The sequence below is a fragment of the Petromyzon marinus genome, chromosome 28 (genome assembly GCF_048934315.1).
Source record: "Petromyzon marinus isolate PM22_M1 ecotype Great Lakes invasive population chromosome 28, UKy_Petmar_22M1.pri1.0, whole genome shotgun sequence".
NCBI classification, from domain to species: Eukaryota; Metazoa; Chordata; class Hyperoartia; order Petromyzontiformes; family Petromyzontidae; genus Petromyzon; species Petromyzon marinus.
The window spans coordinates 5772211-5787304 of NC_133694.1; the positions used below are offsets into that span (position 1 = coordinate 5772211).

The following is a 15094-nucleotide window of genomic DNA, read 5'->3' on the forward strand; positions in this document are numbered from 1 at the left end:
GGGATTTTTTTCCTACATTTTATTTGGGGCATTTACAGCAACGTTTTTTCAGTCTTAAATCAATATCTGACACCTGCAATTGATTATTTATGCCCGCGTGCGATAACCTGTTAACTGTTGAGTTAATGTAATAAATTATGTGTGAATGGAACACGTGTGAGGAAGTCAGCCGAGGATATGGAGAGATGAAGGTAGTTCGTGGTGCAGGTGGCCAGGTGGATTATCGTACTGTAGTGAGTTAACCCTGCCCGATAATAGTGATGAATCGCCAAATGCGAAACGTAACATTACTGTGATTGTCTTTGAATTTGCACTCGAAAGTGCAACTCGTGACAGTAATTATGAATCCTATCAGTCAGCTGTGAAAAGCAACTACTTTTGTCAGTGACATAGAACGCTGTTCATAATGTATGCAAATCTGGGATGTTTAAATATTTGATCAGTTGAGTAATATTTGTTTTATATGATTGTTCTCATTATGATCGTCATCGAGATAATCTACAGATTTTTTTTTATATAGAGCTATGACTCAAAGTACTTTATGTTCACGTTGAACTGTACAGGTATGCACATGTTTTCCAGAAGCTGTAGGTAATGTTTGAACTCTATCTATGCACTATATCATTTCCTCTGTACGCACTAATTTTTTTATGGCACCCGGGTTATAATTTACATGTTTGTTTGTGAAACTCATTCATATTAGCTTTAATCCCCTGTAAACATTTGCGTTATTTGTTGTGAATGGATTTAACAAAAAAAGGTCAAAGTGACCTATACGTCGAAAATTACACGCATGATGGCACTAATTAACTACGGCAAATATATAAAAATCCATTATCCTGGCAGTATTTTTGGTTAATAATTAAATGAATGTAATGCCAATTTGCCTTTCTGTCCCTTGATTTATGACTTTATACTCGGGACACCACCCCCCCCCCTCTATTTAACCAACAGGTAAGTCAATAACAGAAGCTGCCTTGAGCTCTTTGAGATCACATGCCCCCCTGCAGCTGCCTTGCTCGTTTTCTAATCAATAATGTCTCCTTGTTGCCGAAATCATTGTAACCCGTGCGTGTGCAAGTGGAATCGTCCGCAACAAAAAGCAAACATTTTTGTTGTTTTAAATATGGACCATGCATGTGAATCAGTGCGGTTGTGTGTGATTGTGCGGCTGTGTTTTTTTTTTAAACCAAGGAATGCTATATTTATGCATAAGAAGACACTGACTCGGATCTCATTTTGGGAATACAACTGAGTGTCGGCAGTGGGCTCCCAACGAGTAAGAAGAACAACAATAAGACGCAGTTTGTGAACGCAATTGAAACCGCACCGGTTAATGTTGGGAGCTTTTGAGGGGTGATGAGGAATATTGCCATCCTTGTCCCCAAGATAACGGTAGCTTGCAACCATGTAACGAGTCGTGGGAGAGTAGAGAACTGGTAAAGATAATGTGCTTCGTGACATGCCCCCGGGCCCACCTATTAGTCTCTCACAAAAGGTGACCTACAAAAATCTTGTGAATTTCAAATGAGCAAACCAAATGCAAGTCATGTCTTCAAACGAATTACCACGTCTGATTTCCAACGAATATAACCGACGTGGCGAGGAGATCACACATCCGTTCACAGTACCCTTTAATATCTGCATAGAAGTACGAAGAAGAGCCCCCCATTGTACTGTTGTTGACTAAAATAATTAAAACACCGCCGACCAGAGAGATGTTGCAACGCCACAAGGCCCTCGTCTGCGGCTGGCAAAACAAAAAAAAAGAGTTCGGCAACCGCTGATCACGGTCCGTTCACTCGGTGACGACTCATCGTTTCGAATGCATGTTTTGACATTCTTTTCTGGTGGTCGTGCCAGGCCTCGCTCTTGCCTTTGTCCGCACACAAGTACTCGACGCACTTGGTGCTTCTGAGAGCGGCATTGTGGGGCGCAGTCGTCAACAGGCTCGACGTCACCTCGTGCAGTCATAAGCCCCCACTGGGGGATAAGAGAGAAGTCAAAACAATGGTCTGGGACACACGTGCGTTATTGTCCACTCGTGGACAAGGATACAAGCTTACGTTGTTTTTCCCCGTGGTTATGATGTTAATTGAACTGCTGTGGGTGTTGGTTTGTTTTGTAGTTTGGCGCGCTTCGGGTTAACGTGGTGGTTGGGGTTATGGAATGAAGCTGGAATTTTTTTTTATATAGATTTCTGAAAGTGTGCTTTGAATCGTGCGGCTACATTTTCCGACTGTGTTAAAAATCTAGACTGGCTGAGCGAGGCCTGTTGGATAAATAATGGATATTACCAACTCGCTGTTGTGCTATGTCGTAAAGATAGACTCACTCTCGTCACAGGAATGTAGAATTTCCACCGCTGGCTCAGGACTTTAAGCAGGAAGTTGAGCACATCCCCCAATGACCCTTTGAGCGGGAAACACTGTAATTGTGTTTGCGTGTGTCAATCGTCGTGCTTGTACGAGTGCTGAAGTTCTCTATTTTTCACATTGACATAAAATTGCCGCTCATGAAAGACGTTATTATTTGAATTATTTTAGCCAAAGCCCATCGGCCAAAAGACAAAAGGATTAAGCAATATCGGTGACCACAACGGAATTTTCTCGGTAATGCTTTGCCAAACACGTGATGTCGCACATTCCCAACGCTCTCTGCCACCCCCCACACACACTTGGTCAGCTACAACTGCCGGGTGGAGCTCAGGCTGAAGACCCAGATTATATTTACGATCCTCCTTAAACAGAAGATAAATATATTTAAAAAAAACACACATTTTTGGGCACACTGACTAAGCAAGTGGGCATGCACGTTTGCACAGCGAAAAGCAAGAAATTCGAGTGCTCTGCACTATTTATCCTCGGCCAACTTGAACTCTTATGAATGGATGCATGTGGGGTAATGGCAGAACGCTTTTTTGGCCTTTGCTATGACTCATGAAAGGCACAAGATAACTCCTGCTCTAGAGGAGTTGTACACCCCTAGCTGCCACTGCTATTCATTGGCTTAACATAAAATGTTTCGCTCCGGCTGACGCTGCAAAGTATTATGTATTTTGATTTAGCGTGCTGATTTTAAAGGTGCATTGAAAAATTTGATACTCCGACTGATGCTTCTGTTGTGGAGTAACTCATGCAGCCAGCTATGGCTCTAGGATTTGGTGTTACATGTTATTTATGTAGTTTATTGTAAGAATTCGGTCACAGTCCCTATGATCACTGTTACATTGCAATTATGGCTTTATTTTTTGGTGATTTCGAAAACGTTTTTTGGTTTGGACATGTTTGTTTTGTTGTAGTATGGAGTTAGACTGATGGCTTTAATCTTAGTTTTCTTGTGGTTGTTGTTGTTGTTTGGCTTGCATCCCACTGGGATTTTTTTGCACACAGCGTTGGTGTACGGTGCTTTTTTCAGGAATATTTTGCTGTTTTTTCATGGATTTTCTGTTTGCACAGTCACATAGTCACTTTAAGATATTTTCTTGTTCGTGTTTTTGTTTTGTTTGTTTGTTGTGGTTGCACCCGATTCAAGAGCCGAATGGCTCACAGGGCTATACCAAAATAAATAAACTGAAAAACTGAAACTGGTTGGTGGTGACAAACAGACGTTCACTGTATTTAGCCCGAGGGCTGCTTCCATTTCCTATCCATTTTAGTTTCTGGTGGTGTAAACTTGATATAATTGCACGTAGACTTTCACACGGCCTACAAAAATAATATAGATTCCAGTTTAGACTTATGGACTTTTGGAGCAAATGCTGTTGGCGAGCACCTGTTAATCCCGACACAGCAAACTAACACGGTGGTATAGACAACAAAGTTCTTCCCAGTGCTGATGTTGGCACCATAACCATGCCTTCATTTTAGGCAGAGCTACCCAAGGGGGGGGGGGAGGGGGGGGTGTATAAGCGCTGTGGTTCTCGCACTGCACTACAAACCTTGCAGCCAGCCTTAAGTTCGATTCCCGGCCACGGCTAACATCAATAGCAAGTGATCTTGGAACCAGTCCTAACCACCCAACCGCCCCAGCTTCACCAACCCGAACTGACCAGTGTAGTGAAGTATGCTCAAGTAATCCTCAATCGACACGGTGTTGGGGGGCGACTTGACATAACAGTGGATTGACAAAGGGCTGTACATTTTAGCCTAAGGGAGGGGAGGCTGGGGAAACTGGCCCACCTGCAGAGTTGGCTTGCAAACTCATTAATCGTACGCCGTTACATGCTCTGCCAGTGCTTGTTTACCGCTTTACCCAATTTCAATGTGAACCTGGTGTGGGTGCAAACTTTGACGCGTTGACTGATAAACATGGAAATGTGAGGATCCAGGGTGACAGCTCCGAGCAATTGCAGTTACAGTACGCCTCACTTCATAGGAATTAAACAAAACCTCAAGGGAATGCATTGGCAGCAGTGCACAGCAAGTAAGGGATGTTGTCTTTAACACCGCCTCGTAACTGAAATATTACTGAGCCGTATTTAATAGGCTGATGTTTCGGGCAATGGCCCTTCAGAGTAGAGAGTGCAAATATTTACTGCCTTATAGCTGGAGATTGCACCTTACACTGTATACATGCAATTGATTTAACTTCACTGTTCATTTTTAACAATATCTAATGTACAACTTTATACTTATTATTCTTGGTTCTTTCGGTAAAGTCACGTAGAAGGGAATATGAATCCCTGCAGTCACGAAAGCTTTAAATGGAAATTTATACTTATTGTAAAGCGCTTTGGACAAAGGCGCTATGTAAATCTACGTAAGATAAAGTAATGATTTGAAAATTTGAACAGTTTTGAGTCCATACGTGAAAACAGTTTTTACCTTAACAGATATTGAGTAGCGTTACGTAATGACTGCCAATGTAAAACTATTATTTGTCTATCTCCCAAAAATGTTTTAGTGTGATCACCAACGATAAAGTCAGTCAGTCGCTATGCTCCGTGTCTGTAATTTGAAGAAAGACCCTTGCCGGATGCCAGTGGGGTAGCGTGGTTGGCATGGGCCCTGGTACAAGGAATTAATTCGGGGGGGGTGGCATGCTTTCAGTCAAATTTCTTTCACCCTTCGAAGGCTGGTGCCTGGGTCCCCTGCAGTCTGTGGGTCCAGGTGCAGTTATACTGCCTGCACATTTGATGGCTTCACCACTGCCTGAAGTGTTAACCTATTACATATTGAAAACGAATTTCTAGATTGAAAACTATTTCTTTTGCAACTGCTTTTTTGTTGTTGAGTTGGTTGTCCTTCCCCCGCACCTTCGATTAGCACGGTTGGCTGCGTACGGTGCGAAAGACGTTCAACAACCATACATATATTTTTGTTGGTTTTTTTAATTTGTGAATTGGAGAACATTTCTCATGAGAACGTAAGTCGAATTTTCAGCCAGGGTTGACCCAGTGCATCGTTGCTTTGGGGCCAGGAATATAAGATGCGTGAACTCATGGTCGCTTAGCACAAAGTCAGGAGTGGTTTTTGTCTGAAGAGACTATTCTCTTCCTTGGTAATGTGTGATTTCTGAGCCACTTGGACCAGAAAAAGTTATAATTATCGATTGCTGTTAAAAGTACGTATGTTGAACTGCTTTCGCACCGTCCGTAGCCAATCGGGCTAATCGGCGGTGGGGGGCAAGGACAATAAACTAAACACAAAAAGCAGTTTTCAAGAAAATTAGTTTTCTAGGAGTAACAGAAATTCACTGGTGTTTTTAATGTTTGACTGCTATTAATACCCAAAATGTTTCCAATTATATTATTCCTTTTTAGGGTAGTGTAATTTACGAACGTGGTGAGTTTTTCTATTAATATATTATTTAAAATAGAAATTGCCCGCATGGTATGGATGTTTTTGTTGGTCACTGCGCTGTATTTATACCCTTTGGATTATGTGCGTGCTTTAATTAAAATTAAAATAATACAATTCGGTGAGAAAAGAGATGATTCTCTACTCTGAAAACCTTTTATGAAGATGGATATAAATACGACACAAATCAATCGTTGAAATATCCGTAGCAGCACTGTGTGTGTGTAAAGATAGTTTTTTTTAGTCATTGGGAAATACCGTTTGAAAATGTCAAATATTTCAGAGGTAAACTGACATTTCAAATGTAAAGCCTCTTGTGAGTGTCTGGATAGGAATGTAAAATGTCATGGTACCATTTGTTGACATGTTTCACTCGAACATAAACAGTGCCAGTGGAATTCCTAAGTGTATATGGTACCTTCTACTGAGTGTTGAGTGGTCTAGTCCATTTAATAATGAGCATTGTATAGCCCTCCGATAATTTTTCGGTTTATACCTTGTCTTGTTCGGCATGATGTTCAATATTTTGCTACCCATCGGAATAAATTTCCTCGAGCTGCTCCCAGCACGTGAAGGAAACATTGGGCATCATGCTGGTACAACCTGGAAACGTATCGGAGAGATATGCATCACGACTGTGAAAACCTATGCACTTACATAATTCACATATATGAACGAAGCTTTTTTTTATTTTACCAGGCAAGGCCTACTGAGGTATATAGCTCTTGTTCAGAAGTAACCTGGCCACAAATTAAAGCTCAACGGAGTAGCTTATCATGCGGACATTTATAGCAGCCAAATACCCTAAACACATGATCCTAAATTGTGGAGGGAAAAACTGGAAGACCAGGATAAAAATCCACGCGACCGCGGGGAGAACATGGAAACTCCAAATATACACGCATCACGGTCGGGATCGAATTCACGACATCTGGTGTAGCAGGTGAGGTGGTTAACATCTCGCCAACGTGGTTGCTATATGATGACTAAAACATGCTAGCAAAAGTCAAATTTACTGGTTGACCTTAAATGGCCAGAGTTCTGCCTGCTCCAGGGGTTTTTTTTGTTTGCTTTCAAAGAATAATGTTTTCATAAGGAACAATCATTCGTACGAGTAGCGGTGAAGGAGTGTTTGAATGTTCATATTAAGAATGGGGTGGAGCAGTGGCGCAGTGGTTAGCGCACCCACGCAGTGATGCCTGGCTCTCGAAAGTTTGATTCCTGGACACGGCTACCATCAGTGGTGAGTCCTAGATATCTGACTTGGTCCTGAGCTTCCCCCCATTACCCGGAGCTGCACTGACTAGCATGTTGAAATATGTTTCACAGTCCTTCATCCTGCAGTGGATTGACAAAGCAATGTAAATTATTATAGTTATTAAGACTATGCAAAATGTTCAATTCTTAATTGTTCAGTGTAGCCTCTTCTAGGCTAAATAAGCTTATTCTGTTGTAGTTACGTAAAGGTGGACATTCAAATAGGCCTCGAGGCAGTTTGAAGTCTTTTGTTCGTAAGTACTTAATGCTGTTATGCAAGAAACAAAAGACGTTAATCTTGTTTAACCTCAGTTTAAAAAAAACAATGTTTACCTTTACAGAGCCGCAAAACAACGTTAAGTCATCTCCATCCAAACGAAACACATTTATTTAATAAAAAAAAAATTGGGACAAGTTGCCAATTTTCGCGAGAAAGGAAGTTTCAAAAATAAAGCCGAACAGCATTCCTCTAACCTTGTGTCGTTGGCGGGGAGGGGCGAAAATGTGCTTTAAGGAAAAAAACATTTTTGTTAAAAAGAAATCAAATAAAGGCTGCAGGAAATTTTACGCATTCCACCTCGGCTGCAATACCAACGGGTTCGCGCGTCCGCGAGCGCACAAAGCAATGTTGGAATAGCCATGCGAGTTAGAACAGAAACCGATCTGTTGACTGCCCGGGTGCAGTGGGTGGGTGGGTGGGGGAGTAAGCTGGTGGAGGGGCTGGTGGAAATGCGTGAACTTTCCTCTCTATGCACAGACATGGGATGGTTATTATTGACAGACATTGTCCCTTGTTGGAAGATCAGCACAGATCGGGGGGGGGGAGGGGGGGGCGCGTGGTGTGGGGGTTCAGCATATAACAAAAATTAAGAAAAAAGTGGGACCTCTATATCTGTCTCCGGTGCTGCTGAAATTACAATTTTAATCCCAAGGGGACGTTAATGAAAACGCAACATATTCATGAATAACACTGCCTTAAGAGGAACAAAAATATATATTATATGCGACGTTTTCGAGAAATGGGCCTTTTTCACAGCAGAAGGGCCATTGTCATAAACATTGGCAGTCACGTATATGTCTATACATATGTCTAATATATATGATATTCATGAATGTGTTGATTTCTTTTGTGCTTATGCATCACTGCAAAAGTAGTGTCGTGAAAAAAATATATTCAGGCAAGTAAAACGGGGTAGGCTCGGGTGTGCTGTCTGTTACCCTGCAGGTGACCCAGTCCCCAATGTGCGCCTTTTCACCTGTTTCAAATCTTTGCCTTCTGTTTGCAAATTACGCAGCCACCCGTTGCGCACAGCTCGCCGATCCGTCCTGTTATCAACGAGAGCTTGTGTAGCGTGGAAGGCCGTGAGGATTGCAGTTTGAGAAAATGCTGCCCTGAAAAATGACGTGTCGAAGTGCTGAGCGGTCGCAAATGAAAGGGCAGAGGTCAACTTTCGTCAAATTGTTCCCCTTTGTTATTTTACTCGCTGGTGCCAAAGTTGAAGCGCTGAACTTATTCCACTCAGCGTTCTCTGTACAGTAGAGTAGATTATTTGCAACTGGTGTTTTGGAGTTTGATCTGATCTAAGAATCGGTTACATTCTTAACTAACATGCACTGACCAGTGTGGTGAAGCATGGTTAACGGAAAACCCCAATTACTGAAATGGGTTGGGGAGGCCTTAATCCATTGGTCGATTGAGAATGGCTGGAGTTAAATATAATTGTTCACATGCTTAAACAAGCTTTTGGGTGGCACTTACCTCTGTTGACACTTTCCACGCAGTTGTGGAAATGTACACATAGCAAAACTACTGTTGACTCCAAAACAAGAAATGCATCTTCATTCATTGGTACCCATTTTACACACCGCAGATGAGTAATGGACTAAGCTGCCCCCCCTATCTGGTATGTGAGCTCTTGATAGTTCTCAACTGGACGATGTCACTAATGCAAATTGCTGATTACAACCTTGTTTTCACTCACTGAAATTTGCTTACCAACACTTTACGGTGCTGTAATTGCGTAATTAATGCATCTGCTATAATCTCATCACGCATGCACTTTTTAAATTGCTATTACTTTGTGTAACTGTGAATCGATTAATCGATTAATATATATATTCTAAGGTCAAGATAGATGTGTCAAATTGCAAATGTAAGAATCAATATTTTTCAAGCAATATGTGTTACATGTAATGTGTTCACATGACCCTTCCAGCCACAGGAAGCCACTATAATGAGCACAATGTAAAAGCATAAATAGTATTGATCCTTGAATCGAGTCACAATCCCAGATTGTAGCAATTGATAGAAAAATAAGCAAGGCAAATATATCAATTCGTCACATTTGCATTAATATTTATGGAATATGGCATCGTGTAAGTAAGAGTATTTTCGTCCATTTTAAACATTTTCTTTCATTATTTCCTCAGACTATCAGCTCATTTGTGACGTGGGTGACATTCAGCCAGTGCCGGATTATCCTAGTAACAAAAGTAGCTACATATGCTACGGGCCCCACACTTTCAAGGGCCCCTCACTAAATGCTTCCAAGCTATCAATTCCGGTTCAGTGATTCTGCACTTGCTCTATTACTATAATACTATACTGCTTTCAACTTTTATGAACGACTGGGTGTTTAAGGTTAGCGATTTGTCATATTATCTGGCTGTATAGCAAATGAAAATATACAATTACTTTACTATGCAAGTACATTTTTTAATATATATTTGTGGTTTTATTTAGGGCCCCTTTATAACATATGCTACAGGCCCCGCACTAGCTTAATCCGGCACTGCATTCAGCCATAGTCTGCTTTGCAAGAGAGACCCACGGAGTACCTTATATGAGATGTTACATCGTTATCATACGGAACAACAATAATTAAACATACAGAACAATTACAAAAACATGTTTAACACATGTTAGGCGCTTCAGAATTCAAAGGTCTACAATCATTACAGGACACGAGGAAGAATAAGAATACAAATACTGAGTTTAACAGAGGGTGCTAACCACATGTGCACGTTAGCATCATGCACACTTTTAATCTTACAGCAATTACATTGCCACTATGCTGCTGGTGGTGGATTGTGGTATGATTTAGTATGTATTTGCTGAAGTACAATTAACCAATTCAAAAAATGGTCATTGCAGTTTTCGTTTGCGGTGCAAGCATTGCTTGCCTGCCTGCAATTTCTCCGTCCGCGCGTTTTAAATATAGTAAAATGCGGAAAAGGCTCGCTTTCGCTCTTGTGCGCGTTTACACCGGGCCCTGTATCGTGCCGCGGCAATCTGGCAATTGGTCAGAAGTGTGGTTTCTTGGACGACGGTGTCAACTAATGCAAGGAAGTGTTTTTTTTTCTCTCTTATTTGCACTCTTTAGTCTCGCAATACATTTCTTGTAAGTGCAGGGCGCGCAGAGAGGAAGTCAAACGTTCTTATAGTAAAAGCAGACTTTACAGTAACAACAGGATGTGTCCTTTTTAAACACAGTTCTATTTTGAGTAGTTTAATAAGCACATTACCTACATATACATATGCACTAAATATACATTTACGAGTAGTAGGGACAATAATTATTTGATTACCCGTGACATTTATTTTAGTTTGAGTTCATTTTATTTGTTACATGGATGATTTCGTTTAGCCAGTTGCCCGGCTATTTTACAAGAGAGATCCGTGGTTAGTGATCACAGCAACAACAAAACAAAGACAAAAAAAACCGATATTGCAGAGAATGATGACCACAGGGTCCTTACGGAATATTGCACAATTATCAAACGAGGTATATAATGGTCGTGAATGAAACGCACACAAAAAAAACAGTGTAAGTATTGAGAGTAAGAGGCACCAGAAAAAGTTAGGTTCATGTGCAAGTTAGCTCGGTATTTTCGTAATAACAGTGACATAAACCTATTAGCACGGTTGGCTACGTACGGTGCGATAGAAGTTCAACGTACATACATTCTCACATCAACAAGAATGTTCTGCCACTGCTTCGAGTGTTTGGCTAGTTTTTAATTGGTTATTTTTGCATGGGGAGGGGGAAGGCGGGGGGGTGAACGGAGAAAGCCAATGCGTACAAGTTGGGAGAAAAACACTCATAAATCTACACAAAAAGTACACAATTCACCAACTGCGCCACCTTCCATAGGCCACCTGCTAATGTTCAAGTGGGGTACATTCACCTGTGCATTCCAATAACTCTGTCCGGATAGCACCGGGTTACAAGCGTGCACAACCTTATTTACATGTGTAAGTGTACACATGTGTGTGTGTGTACATGTACAATTCTTTGTCATGCCACTCTTGTCGTGAGGTCCCTCCCCGTGTCATCGAGGGTCATGTGGGATTATTGACCTTCACGCTAGTCGGTGTGGGTTTATGAAGGCGGGTGGTCAGGTAGTGATGTGGGAATATAGAAGTACAGTAAAGCAATGGATTTTCTGTGGTTATCTCTGCTGCCCAACACATACAACGGTCTACTGTGAACTGATGTGTTTAATAGGGAGGTGTGATGAATCATTTTATTGATTAAAAGTCGATTCCTACTCTCATGGTACACGCATTAAATCGTGTGTCTAAGAATCAGTTGTGTTCAATGAATGTAAAGCGGAAACAAAAAAAAATGTATTGCACTTTTTAGACTAAGGGAACAAACCCAGGACAAGGCAAAGCCAACAAAAAGGCGGACGACGCAAACGAGACGGTGGGAAAAAAAAAAGTTGTGACCTCGGCTTATGACAATTAATAGAATTGTGGAAAGATGATCGGTTAATAGGCAAATTATTCACCAACCCGGCGTGGGAGGGTGATTGCGTGGAGCGTACCCACATGTGTAAAAATAATAATTGGGGGGTGAAGCAGCGATCGTGCAGTGGTAAGCACACCGTACTACGAAGTCGGCTACCCGACTTGGATTCCCGGCCACGGCTAAAACTCCAGTTTTGAGTTATATCTGAACTAGCTCCAGGTCACTGCTTTCCCAACCTGCACTGAACCAGGATGGTGAAGTATGGTCAAACCACCCCCATGACATGTCGTCGGTAGGCCTTCATACAGCATTGGATTTACAAAGGGTTGTACCTTAAAACAGTTAAAGTTCCTCCCATGTTCCTTTGATCGGTCCTTATCTTCGATGGTGATCCTGAGCCAGTGATTTAATTGCATGTTGTCATAATCGGAACCAGTATTTCTTGAAGAAAGCCACTGCTGACATAGTTCAGTGCTTGCTTGGCACAGTGATATTTGTACGTTTTTGCTGGCTGAAGAGAGATTATAGTTTTGGTTGTGATTCCGGTGGGTATTTGAACTCTTAAACGTGCAATTCTGAAACCCCTAATCTACCAACTGAACTCTCCTTCCACTTTACAATACATGGAAAAAAAGGTAAAAGTGCAGCCCTGTAAGGGCTTCAACGGGAGGAAACTAGAAAGAACCCCTGTTGAGAGTGTTTGGCCTCATTCCATGCCAGCCAGATGTCTAGGAAGAGGTAGGAGTACCCACAATTCACCCCACTGCAGTAACCTGCTGATTGACTCGGACTGCTGGGTGGACAGAAGCAGGGGAATTTAAGTAAGGAACTTGCTCATTGTTTAAACTGCTGCGCCGCCGGGAGATAGAAACTGACGATGTCTAAATTGCAAATCCAGCGCGCTAACCGTTACACCACGGCAGAATACACTGCATATTTCAATGTGATAAGAATAATTCACAGCCCTTTGTAATCCACTGCGGGAGGAAGGGCTATGTCGGTTATTTGGACATCTGTGACTACTACTGGACATTTGTGTAAACGTGCTTCATAGCTCATCGGATTTCTCCAGGATAACTTCACCATGTTCATCAGTACAGATTAGTGAAGGTGAAGGTGTAGAGATCCTGTTCAGATAGTACTCGCGACTGATGCATTTTAAGGTATTAGTTCCAGGTGCACGCGTATGCATTTATAACGTTGTTTACGTAAAGGTATGCGTATATATTAGGCGTGCGACTTTTCCTATCGATGTGATCAATAGTCACCATTCAGGGTCATGATTCTATTGAGGAGTCAATAATTTTTGCCTGGTTTTACTGTGTTATTCTTTTGGGGTTTTTGGAGTCGTGCAGCTATGTTCTCCTGATTTGCAGTAATACATCATTATTTTGCATAAAATGGCAGTCATGCTTTCTCACAAGGACATTTTCGATGGATGCATCGTTCGCATCAGAATATATTTTGCTTGGTTAGTCGATATGGCTTTGCAGGCCTGAACATCTAGAGAGTATATGCGTTCCAATGTTACAGTACTGTACTACCAGAGCAGTGCTATAGGTATAGTAGATGTACAGTGCTTTGGTAACTCTACTGCTGGATGAGTTGCTTCCAAGCCACGGGTCACGGGGATTATTTGACCGTACTCTACCATTGTGGTCGGTGCGGGTTGGTGAAGGCTATAAGTAAGCCGAATTTAATACGTATTAATAAATCATAGGCTCTATGTTTACCCATGCAAGGTGACATCTGGGAGTTGATTATTACTTACATTTGTATAATAGTGTCATTTTGTGACTGGATTTTTTCTCTCTCACAAATTGAACAGGGTATTATTCATTGAAAACAAGAAAAAAATTACGATGACATCGTGTGTTTTTCTGTTCTTAAATAACAGTGCAAATATTTCATTAAGAGCCTGGCTGGGGTATTTATTTCAACATTGAAAACAATTGCTACTTGTTCTTATAGCTTTAATGTTTTTGTACATTTTTCCATATTAATTGTAGCGAAGTTAGGTTTTGTTTGGCTTAAGCATAAAAAATAAATATCATCGCCGGTAATATTGATCATATTGGGGATTTCATTTACCAAGAATGTGCCATCGAACCTGCCATTCTTCTGTACAATAAGTCTACGTAATCACTGCGTACATTTTTTGTGGTTGTGCTGTACCCAAAAACACATCATAGTAGGGCTGTGTTTGCAATTGCTGTTACATTCCCAGTGTATACACACAGCCCATTGTACAGAGAAACAGGGTCAATTGTTGGCCTATGTTGCTCTGAGCTTAATGCCACTTAAACCGTAAACTGAGTGTTTCTGTCTGGCTTATCCGCATCTTCAGCAGAAAAGCCCCATAAAACAGAAGTGCGGCATCCTTTTGGTAGGGAAGGGAAGCCTGCTATCCCTCCAGCTTCCTTGTACCACGCGTGCAAGGCATTGCACGCAATTCTTCAGAAGAGCAGACCATTCTGTCCTGATCGGATTTCCACAAATGCAGAAGGTTTCATTCACGTAAAATATTGCAACAATAACTGTAATTAGAAATTACAGCCCGTTTTATAAATCCAGCGGTTAGATGGGGTTCTAACTACCATACCTTTACACTGGGTTAGTCCGGATTGGTGAAAGTGGCTGCTCAGGGCTGGTTCAGATATCACTCGCCGCCGACGTCAGTCAAGGCTGGAAATCGAACTCTGGCGACCAGGTTTGCAGCGCGGTGCGATAAACCGCCGCTCCCGAAAATATAGAGCAGCGCTCTCCGCAAATATATAGCGGCGCGTGTCACACCGCCTGAAGGGTGGTGTGGAAAAAGAAGAGAAGCTTTTTAAGAATGAGTTCGAGTCTCTCTGTGTATTAGTAATTGTTGTTTGTAATGCACCGTGCTGTTCATGCGCGCTATTTTAATGTTTTTAATTAGCGTGTGTCCTGGGATGTGACATGTGCGACCGCATCAGCTGCTACTCTTGGGGAGGGTCCTGTCAGCAATCGACAACGACCGACTTCCTCAGACCGCAGACTAAATAACTGGAGCGTTGACAAACGCTTGGTTAGTGACGGGTAAAATACCCTCCGGATGCGTATCTCCCCCAAGTATCGTCTCTGCAAAGTAAAATCCGTCCCCGCTTGAAAAGGTCTCGCCGACTGATCTGTGTTTTCCCGCGGGACGTTTTGACGTCCTAATCTCCCGGTCGGTCGCTATCGCAGCTCTCGTAGGAGGACATCATGTAGTGCAGTTGGGTATTTTTACCGTGTTGTCATTTGCCGTTCGCGACAGAT

The 15094-nt window shown here is 41.9% G+C and overlaps 1 protein-coding gene across 1 annotated transcript in view; it reads left to right on the forward strand.

Annotated features, from left to right (window-relative positions):
• The window catches only part of PIK3CD (phosphatidylinositol-4,5-bisphosphate 3-kinase catalytic subunit delta), a 75950-nt gene that overhangs the window by 3387 nt on the left and 57469 nt on the right, over nt 1–15094 (forward strand). The gene's annotated exons all lie outside the window — the stretch shown is intronic.